The following is a 9,808-nucleotide window of genomic DNA, read 5'->3' as shown; positions in this document are numbered from 1 at the left end:
AGCGGTCAGAGAAAGAAATTGGCCCAAACCTACGTCAGCATCAGATAATAGTTTCTGATCATCACAGTTTTAATTATGAAACTGCTGGGTTTTAAGCGATTATAGAAAACTGACTTTTCAGTAGCACCCACCACTGATAAAAGGCAGCATCCTGAAACTACTGCTTACTATCCAAGCCCTCTTCAATTTTTGCAACACACTCTTCCTTTGTTTACCTATTTCATTGCGTGGTTATCAACAGCACAGGCTTCGAGACAGGAATCAGCCTTCTGCAGCTTATTTGTACAGCACTTATCCTAAGAGGAAAGAGGACCTCAGTCCTTCAAGGGCTTAACCATCTCTTTAATGGGGGGAGGGGGGGAATAACTAGATTAAAATAAATTGTGTCACTTATAGACCTGTATTCACAGACGCATCCTGTACATTAGATATAGAAACAGCAGATGTTTCAGAAATACAGGTTTAGTTAAGTCTTTCAACCCCACCCCCCCCCAAAAAAAAAAAAAAAAAAAAAAAAAACCACCAAAAAACAACCAACCAAAAAACTACCAGAGAGGCAGGGTGATTACTGGTGGAGAAAGTGCAATCCGTTTGGGACATCAGAGGCAGACAAGACCAGGGAGAACTGTTTCAGACCCTGGAAACGGGATACTTAGCCTATTTCATGGAGCTAGCCTTGCCAACCTTTTTCCCCCACCACACAACCCCTGTGCTTCCACAAATGCTATCGCTATCTCCCCAGGAAAGCCTCGGAAAGGCAACTGTTCAAGTCAGACCAGGCTAGAAAAGAGAAAAGAGCAAGATCAACAGGGGAAGATACAAACTGCTATGGCAAGCTTGCCAGAAGTCAGGCCATTTCTGAAATTCTCCAGGCTCTACTGGCCCCTCACTGCCCGCTCTGAAGGGCGGCCTGTCCTACTTTTCCCTCCTGTCCCACCACTCCTCTTTCTGTCAGCCCCAGGGGCAAGAGGACTGTTGAAGGAAAGGCAGCCCGCCACAGAAGTGTGAAACATTTTCCAGCTGAGAAATACTGCAATTCCATTTTACCCCACTCAAGGTCTTGCACTGTGGCTCTTGCCTTATGTTATCCAGATGTTTACCAAAAGCATTACCTGCGGCACCTTGGTCATCATCACTGAAAATCCAGACCTTCCAGAGACGGAAGAGGTCTCCTGCATCAGGCCATAAAATGTGCCCTGACTAACAGCTCCCACAGCACATGGCTGGTGCTGGTTAGAAGGTCCTGACTTTAAGAACTGCCTGACATTCCCCCACCTGAGGAGTCTTTGTCAAATTACTACTTTTAAGCTCTGGGAAGCGCAAAACAGAAGTTGCTAAAATGCAATGGACAGGCAAGAGCAAAACTCAACCTTCAGGGAGACTTTTTTTGCCTTTCTGAATGATTTTTTGTTTTCAGGTGTTTTGGTGGTGGGTTGGGGTTTTTTCGAGAGGAATGGTAAGGGTGGTGGTAAGGATTGTAAGCAAGACAGTTTCCAGACCTCTGTTTCCAGAGAGATTTTTGTTAGGAGAGGTTTACTCACATTCCAAAGCACTAGCTGTATATGCTGTGATTTACCTGTCTTCCCATTGCAGAGAGAGAATTAGCCTTTGAAAAGCTGTTGGAGGGATTACACTCAAATTCTGGCCTGGATTTCTACAGCACTAGAAAACTTCAAGAGCAAAAGTTCCCAGCTATGGTATAAATTATATTAACTCCCCACATGCTGGCATATGGCAATAGTGGATGTATCAATGCCAGTTTTAAGACTGTTTGTATATATGCATATCTGACACTGGTCAGATGTCGCATTGGCCATTTCAGATCCAGTAACTGCATGTCAATAAAACTGAGAAGTTTGTTCTCGTTAAGTTTCTTAAGCCGGTTTAGTCCCTGCTGTGGTCGTATCCTTTCTCACAATACAGCCAGCTTTTGCAAATGTTTCCTCAAACCAGTGCGCTTACTCCTACATTCACTGAAGAAAAGCAAGCAAAAACTCCAGGCAGGGCAAGGTGTGAAATGCATAATTATTTACTTTCATTCAGTATTTTCTTTTGCTGTTAAGAAACTAATTCATGGGCGCGGACAAGCTGACTGTCCTTTTAACAAGCAGAAATAAATAAAAATTGTAACGAGGAAAGTACTTAAAGTATAAGCTAAATTTAAGTGTTACGCGTGAGTAGCTACAGCGTGCGTCAGGACCCTAGGATCCAGCTTTGTGGCTAGCTACATTCTGAAGCTGCTGATCTCTGGCTCAGGGCCCACCTTACACTTAAAACAGAATACCGTATTTGTCTTTCAGCTGTTGCTGTTTGTCACGACCCAATAAACATGGCTAGCTTTTCCATAGCAACTGCTGTTAAAATGCTAAACCCAAGCCACAAGGTTAAAGAAAGAGATACCGAATACAGTACTTCATAGAATGTAAGACAACAATTGTATGTTAAAAGAAATTCTGATTCCTGTTTCTTAGAGAAAAATACTCAGAAAGTTTGGTACTTAGGCTACAAATAACCGTGGCCTTACATGTGATCTCATCATTTGTTTGTATATGAAGCCTCATCTCTTGGGAGACCACAAAACAGATCAAGGTATTGATCTGAAAGTTTGACACATGCCTTGGAGGAACCCTGGGCTGCTCTATACTTAGAAAAATCCACATATTCTTTCAGGCTTAAGGCAAAATAAACTGGGGTGGTTTTTTTTCTTCCTTCGATACTTCCCAGATAGAGGTTTTGGGTCAGTAGACTAATATAAAAGACTTGTAAATACCTCTTACTAAAGGTATCTTTCTCTCATACACACAAATGCACACAAACACACAGAGAGCAGTCCACGGAAAAAACCTGTAAAATTCAGCGGTACAGAATAAGCCACCATGGACCACACTCGAAGTCCTTATGGTCTCCTATCGCCTACATACCTCCAAAAACCTGCAGCAATCCCACAGGAAACACCAGGGGCACACTCTCAATGGCATTCACGCTGCTGGAGTACAGTTGCATATAAGCACTTCACTCTGCTCTGCTAGATCTGAAGAGCCCTATCAAACAGCACTATTTTACAGCTGACAATAAAGACATGGACTAAAAAGAACTGCTTAGAATGAAAACTGAGAGAAACTTCAGAACAAGCCCTGGACAGGATGGGCAGCTTCGCTTCCTACCTTACTTCTGTCTTCGATGAAGGTACTTTGTAGGTAGTAGTAGCATCCTCAGACTCTTATTGTCTGTTATCTACAATGGAAGGCATTCTCAATAAGTTAAAAGTAGAATAATAATTTCAAAATTATAGACAAGAAAAGAAAAATAAAATGCTTTAAAGATCATCTAGAGGAAGGCTAAAGCTTAGACCAGGAGTAAAGTACAAATCATACAAGCGCAAGCATTTTCTTCTTTAACAAGAAATCACTGTTCTTTTCTTGACACTTCAATTCAGATCTTTTTCCAGATCTAAACTTTCACTGACAAAAATAAACTAGAAGGAGGGAGAAAACATACACACACATGTTTCCATGGGGAGAGACATACTTGCCACTACACACAGGATCTTGAGCTGACAGTTTTATCACCCCGGGAAGGACAAGCTTTCTCTTATCATCCAGTAATGACTAGAAAAAACGTTAATCTCTTCAAACAGTTTTTCCTAAAGCAGCACTGCTACTACCCTCTTCTTTAGTCACACAAATTATACTATGGATCTGTTCTTCAAGTCTTGAACTTTGCAAAATCCACTGAATTTTTTGTCACATCAAGTGCTACTGAATAAAATCAGCTCCTTCTGCAGTGGCAGCAATAGGTAGTCTCCACAAAAACATTCCTATTCCTGTAATTTACCTTTTATCTTGATTAATTAAGGAGTAGGAGAAGGCTAATTCTGCAGGCTTGTAGTCATTCCACATTAAAGATTGCACAATTACAGCGTATATTCCTATAAAATAGCATTTCAGGAACATAACACAGCACTCTCTACCAGTTTTAGTCTCTGGATACAGTAATTCACGTCCCATGGCTGAGACTTAGATAGCAATGACAAAAATGCACGTCCAAAAAGAAAGAATGAAATGTCCGAGCAAGATGTACACAGCAGAAGCTGACTGGGTCACATCTGAAACAGAGTCAGCCAACAGCTTCTAAGGATCTAAAATTACTGTTATTTTCTCAGTTACAAGTTAACATAGCCCCTCAGAAGAGCTGATGTTACCTCCATCACTTCCACTGCCCATTTCCCTGATCCTCATTACCTTACTTCCTCCAGACAGACTGTCAGATAGCCTCTTTTCTCCTGTGCATTGCCAATATTTGACTTGTATCATGTAATCCACACAAGAAAAAGATGTATAGTTAGCTACCACCGGCATACTAAGAGCACTCGTACATTTATTTTGGCCCACACAGACACGTCTCTCATTTTCAGTCCATGCACCCAGGAAAAGCATAATGGTAGTTCATGCTCTACCGTCTCTGCCCTCGCAGGATGTCTGGGGTGGAGAAACTACCCCAACTACCGCAAAGTGTCTCAGACAAACAGTAATGAAACCACCAAAAAGCACTCCCGTCCACTTCTACCAGGGCCCACAGGCAAGGCAGCAACATCTGCGCGTTAGTGGTATGTGGGGCAATAAGCTGTCAGAACACACACTCATGCCTGTTTATAGCTGCTACCAGAGAAAAGCTCATTTGTAAGAATCACCACCAGCCACTGAGAATAATCTAGTGGTAGCATCCACATTTTACCCCTATGGTTTGGAAAGAACAGGAGATAAGACTCTTGATCCAACTTGATCTCTTCACCATGCCTTTAATAAATACGATAAGCTTTCCTCCAGCAAAGACAAGAACGTTAAAGTTTCCACGTAGCAAAAAAAGATTAAATGATAGCTAAATGCATACAATCACTGACTAAATCAAGAAATAGGACTAATTATATCAGAAATATAAAATGAGACTTTCTTTTATCAGAGGCAATGCTGGGTGTCTGAGGAGTTATGTTATAGATACATGCCAGTACACACCTAATGAACTGTTTCCCGAATGCTGCTCTGTAATAGGTACCATGAAATAGACTTCATATATCTAAGAATTTCTATACATTATTTGTTCAGGTAATGTTGAATGGCAAGCGCGTTGGAAAGTTGTTTAACAGCTACCTTGTATTGTTTTAAAAAATTATATAAATGTCAGCATTTTGATTTATGAAGCTTACTGAACTAATCTGATGGCACACAGCCGTGCTAACTTAATTCCAACTTTACTCATTTGGAATGAACTTATTCAGTCTCCAGTGCCAAAACTGGCTTTAATTTTAAACCAAATAAGGCATCAGCTTGTCAGATTTGGAGGTGACATTTGACTGTAACTACTAAAGGGAGCATAACGCTGATGAGTGAATGAGCTGAAAAGTAAAAACAACTCCTTCCTTACAGTCAGCTTTAAGATTCTGCATCAGAACTTCTACAGGCTGTCAGAACAGAAGGGCAAACCCTTTTCCATAAGCAACAGGAAAACACATCCTCTCAGAAAACATTCAACTCTCATAAAAATAATTAAGCATGAAATTGGAGAAGCGCTTTGCAACTTACTTTTTGGCTAGGAACCATAATTAAAATATGAGCTGGCGTTACATCAGGCTCACAAAGAAACCAGCAAAGGATAACAAATTCCTTCCCTAGTCACAAGATCTAACCCCTGTAAAATAGACAAAGGCACAGCAGAAATATTATGACAGAAGCAACACTTCAGGTAACCAATGCACTCATCAGAATCTTAGCAACACAGATGGGAAGTCAATACACGCACATGCCAGTTTGCGAAAAGTTAAAGGGATGAGTTTTCAAAATGAAGGTGAAGAGTAGTTCAATGCCTTAATGTGACTTAAGCATCTCATTCCATTCAAAATGCTCTTCAGATTTTTTTGAAACACAAGTCATCATTTGATATATGCCCCCAACTGCTCCTTTACATTTTTTGAAAATTAAAAGGAAAACGAGGTGAAAAAAAAAACCTGCACAAATTTCAGATAAGATGAAAACTCAAAAGAAAACAAGCACATCTGTAATTAGTATTTTAAAATAGAAGATTCCAGTTTCTACTTTCAACTTGCTTAGAAATTCCTGAAACAGTTCTGAAACATACCGTTTCAGTAAAAAAAATTACTTTTCACTTATTTGCTTGTTGATTTACATTAGGTGGCTAATACAGGCTTTAAAAAGGCTCTAAGACACCTACTCCCCACTTGCTAAGTAGGGAGCTTCTTGGACAAGGTGAGTAGGCTTAAATCTTCAGTTTCTTTAGTATCTTCAGAACAAATTAATCACCCTTGAAAGATTAATGAGAAGGGAAAAAAAAAACCAAACCACCACAAAAGAACCAAGACAGGACATGCCTGTCTTCCTGAGCCTGCAGACAGAAAATTTAAGAAGGTGCTTATCAGTTGCATTTTGCTACTCAGAACCTAAACAGCAGGGAAAAGTAACAGAGCTTTGTGGAAAAGGGTAACTGAAAGTTTAAAATGAGAGCACAGTTGAGACAAATCACTGTTTCAAAACAACCACAAAGCTGGGGCGGGTGGCAAGGAGCTGTAGGAATGTCTTTCTTCACCTCACATGTACTTCCAGCCTAGAAATTTTTAACGCCTGGGAGAGGGGTACAGTACCAGACCCCCACTCCTCTTCTTTACCAGGTGCATGAGAAGAATACCAGAGCTGCTTGTCATACCAGCTAGGAAAAGGAAAGAGGATTTTTGCCAGGAAAATCTAAGGGTACTGCTAATTTATCAGACATCCACTAACCAAAAGCTGATATGAAAAGTTCACCGGCATCCAAGTTATTAACCGTGCCTGCTCCCTGACTGTGCAATTCGGAAAATCTTCAAGTGGTACATAAACAGTCATATCTTACTGCTTTGGGAAATTGCTTTAAAATAAGTAGCATTTATTATAAGAAGATTTCCCGTATACCCATGTGTTTTGAAATACAAACCAGGCTGTGCAGTAGGGAATACTCTGGCCTTTCACCTCTGGAGAGCCAGTTTAAGTACATGCTGTTCCACATGTGCAAGTGATTTTCAAGCTCCATTTGGTATCCTAAGCTGTTACTGTCTAAACTTCACAAACAGTGGCCTAGTCCAGTACAGTTTATCATGACAGAGTCTAAGCTCTGAAATGGAACAGGAGATCTATGGCTTAAAATGCACACTCTGAAGAGGGTTTTTTTGTTTCTGCCTCTACCAGGGTTTATTCTAGTTCTGCAGCCTGCACCAGAGCACTCCATACGTTTACAGAAGGATGAATTGGTGTTAAACATTTGCTACTTATAACTTATTTTTAAACTCTTGGTCTGCCAAATTGTCAGGAAAACATTTCCTTCCATCAAGGCAGGGACGCACTGGGAGAGAAAATAGAAAACCAACATCCAAAAACATTCTGACGTGAGTTAGGAAGCGTGCCTTTTGGTAATGCCAGGGGAAAAACAATGCAAAACAGGGGTTTGATGTGAGGTGGCAGGGTATGCAACGATGAATTTGTACACCACACTACTACTCTGATACCAAATCTGCACCCCCACGCCCCAAATCTCAAAAACTTGAGTGATATGAAGAAAGTTCACACAGTCTACCCCTCCTCTGATCCCACTTCAATTAAAAAATAGTTTAAAAATTGGGGGGGGGGGGGGGAAGGGGTGTTCTTTTTTTTTTCGTTTTCTCTTTCAGATTGCATTGGGTAGAAAGATAAAGTTTGGCACAAAAATCAAATAAAATACTAAACTAGAAAGCAAGAGCCTGATTCAAACATTATGGTTAGTCACAGTACAAACCAGAAGGCTATGTTATGATTTTGAGAAGGCTACTTTATACATAAATTCATAGCACAGCCATTAAATCAGAGGATGTATATCTGCAGGTAAGTTGTAACACCAATGATCCTCTAGTATAACAAAACAAGAAAAGCTGTTAAAAGTAACATTTTTCTTATATGGAAGCTTCAATGGAACAAGAAAAAAAACCACACATATTTACAAAAATCCTTTTTCATAGCTATAACTATTATTAACGCCCAAATTCTGAGCAGAGCGCACTATACCTAGATACGTAGTTTGAAATCTGTACTGTCATCTTAGAAGACTCATCTTACTCAATTTTATTACAATGAATCTTTAATTTCAATATTTTCTTATTTAGAAGCTGCTCAGTATGTCTAGCAAAGCCTGCCTCGGGATAATAGTCTTGTATGTAAGTTGTCTTAAAACCAGACAGAGGAAAAGAAAACAGGCTTTATTTCACTGATGGGAATATACCTTCATTAAGTGGATAATATGCTCTAGCCTCAATCCAGCTCAGCAGGTCATCTTGGTCTGGTACAAAAAAACAGAAGGGCTTTAGAGAGATAAAAAATGTACACATACTCTGTAAAGAGGTAAAGTACTTTATTTTAAAGGCAGTCACTGGAAAAAAACTAGGAAACAGCCTTATGTCACAAGAATTAATTCAGTATTGCCTTTAAAAATCATAAATTTTTTTAGAGTTATAGGGAAAAAAAGTGTAAATAGACTTAAAGCTCAACATGTGATACCTCAATGAAACAGGATCTAGCAATTGGTGTCTGGAACAACAGCACCTTGGAGAGCAAGTCACCCTTCCAGTAAACCAGCAGAAAAAAAATCTTTGATCCAGAGCCCAGTCTCATATAAGCATATGACTTCCCCTGAAATTAAGAGCAATCACCTGCCTAGAAAAAGGTTAAGCCTGTCCTTCCCTACCTGTATCTAACAAGAATAGAAGGGACACATGAGCAGATCTTAGTATAATAGAGACCTGAACAAACTTTACAGACACTTAAGCAATCCCAAATTATTTTCACCGACCAACAGCTGTCCCTAAATGACCACCTCATTGCTACTTCACCAGCAGTTAAAACACTTAGCAGGATTTGAAATAAACAGGATTTCCAAAGTAAATAAATAAATGTAAGCCTACATATTAAGATATAAGCCAATAACTTACCACCAGGAATTTTGAAGAAACCTCCCAAGTGAGCAAGTTATTCTACAAGTATCTGATTTTTGACAATGGAAACTCAGAGTCTGATCATGGCTTTGACCCGATACAGAAATTCCTGCTTCTGAATCTTTTTCTATTGGAGTACACTGAAGGATTCACTATTTGAGATTACATTTTCTTTTTCATTGAGTACTGGCAAATTGCACGTGACTGAACTCTTTAAATGAAGACATCTAATACGCTATATGTTCCCAGCTACAAATCAAAAGACACCACAGGATTCACTAGGAAAAGGGAGGAGGGGGGAAAGGGTACCAAACACACAATTGTTTTCACTCAAAACAGGTATCAGGGAGGAAGAGAAAAGGTAAGAAACTGAAGTACTACTCAGTGATAAACTATGGCCTTGAACATGCAATGTAATCCATCAGGATGAACCACATAGAGTGTCAATATATTAAAGTCATATATTGAATCAACCCCAAAACATGTCAGAACATATCAGAGTATATACACTGCTCACAATGAATAAGGGGTTTTTTTCCCCCTCAGCTTCAAAACAGACAAAATATTTAAGCTACCAAGACTGATATATCCCTGAACTATATATCCACCTTGCCTTAGCTCTTTAAATCTCTATCTTCCTTCACATCCCTAATGTAAACTCAGGACAACTGTCACACTGCAAGCTCTTTGTGATACAGGTATGTTTTCTGATAGCTTTCTTTGAAACAGCTACTGTCATTTATTTTATTCCAATGAGGATGTCAAATATACTCTAATGATAGAGAAGGTTTTTCAAACATTCTGGAT

Source organism: Egretta garzetta, unplaced genomic scaffold, assembly GCF_000687185.1.
Source record: "Egretta garzetta isolate BGI_Z169 unplaced genomic scaffold, ASM68718v1 scaffold46, whole genome shotgun sequence".
In the NCBI taxonomy this organism is placed as follows: Eukaryota; Metazoa; Chordata; class Aves; order Pelecaniformes; family Ardeidae; genus Egretta; species Egretta garzetta.
The sequence above is the reverse complement of the archived record's forward strand: the minus strand, read 5'-3'. Positions refer to the sequence as shown.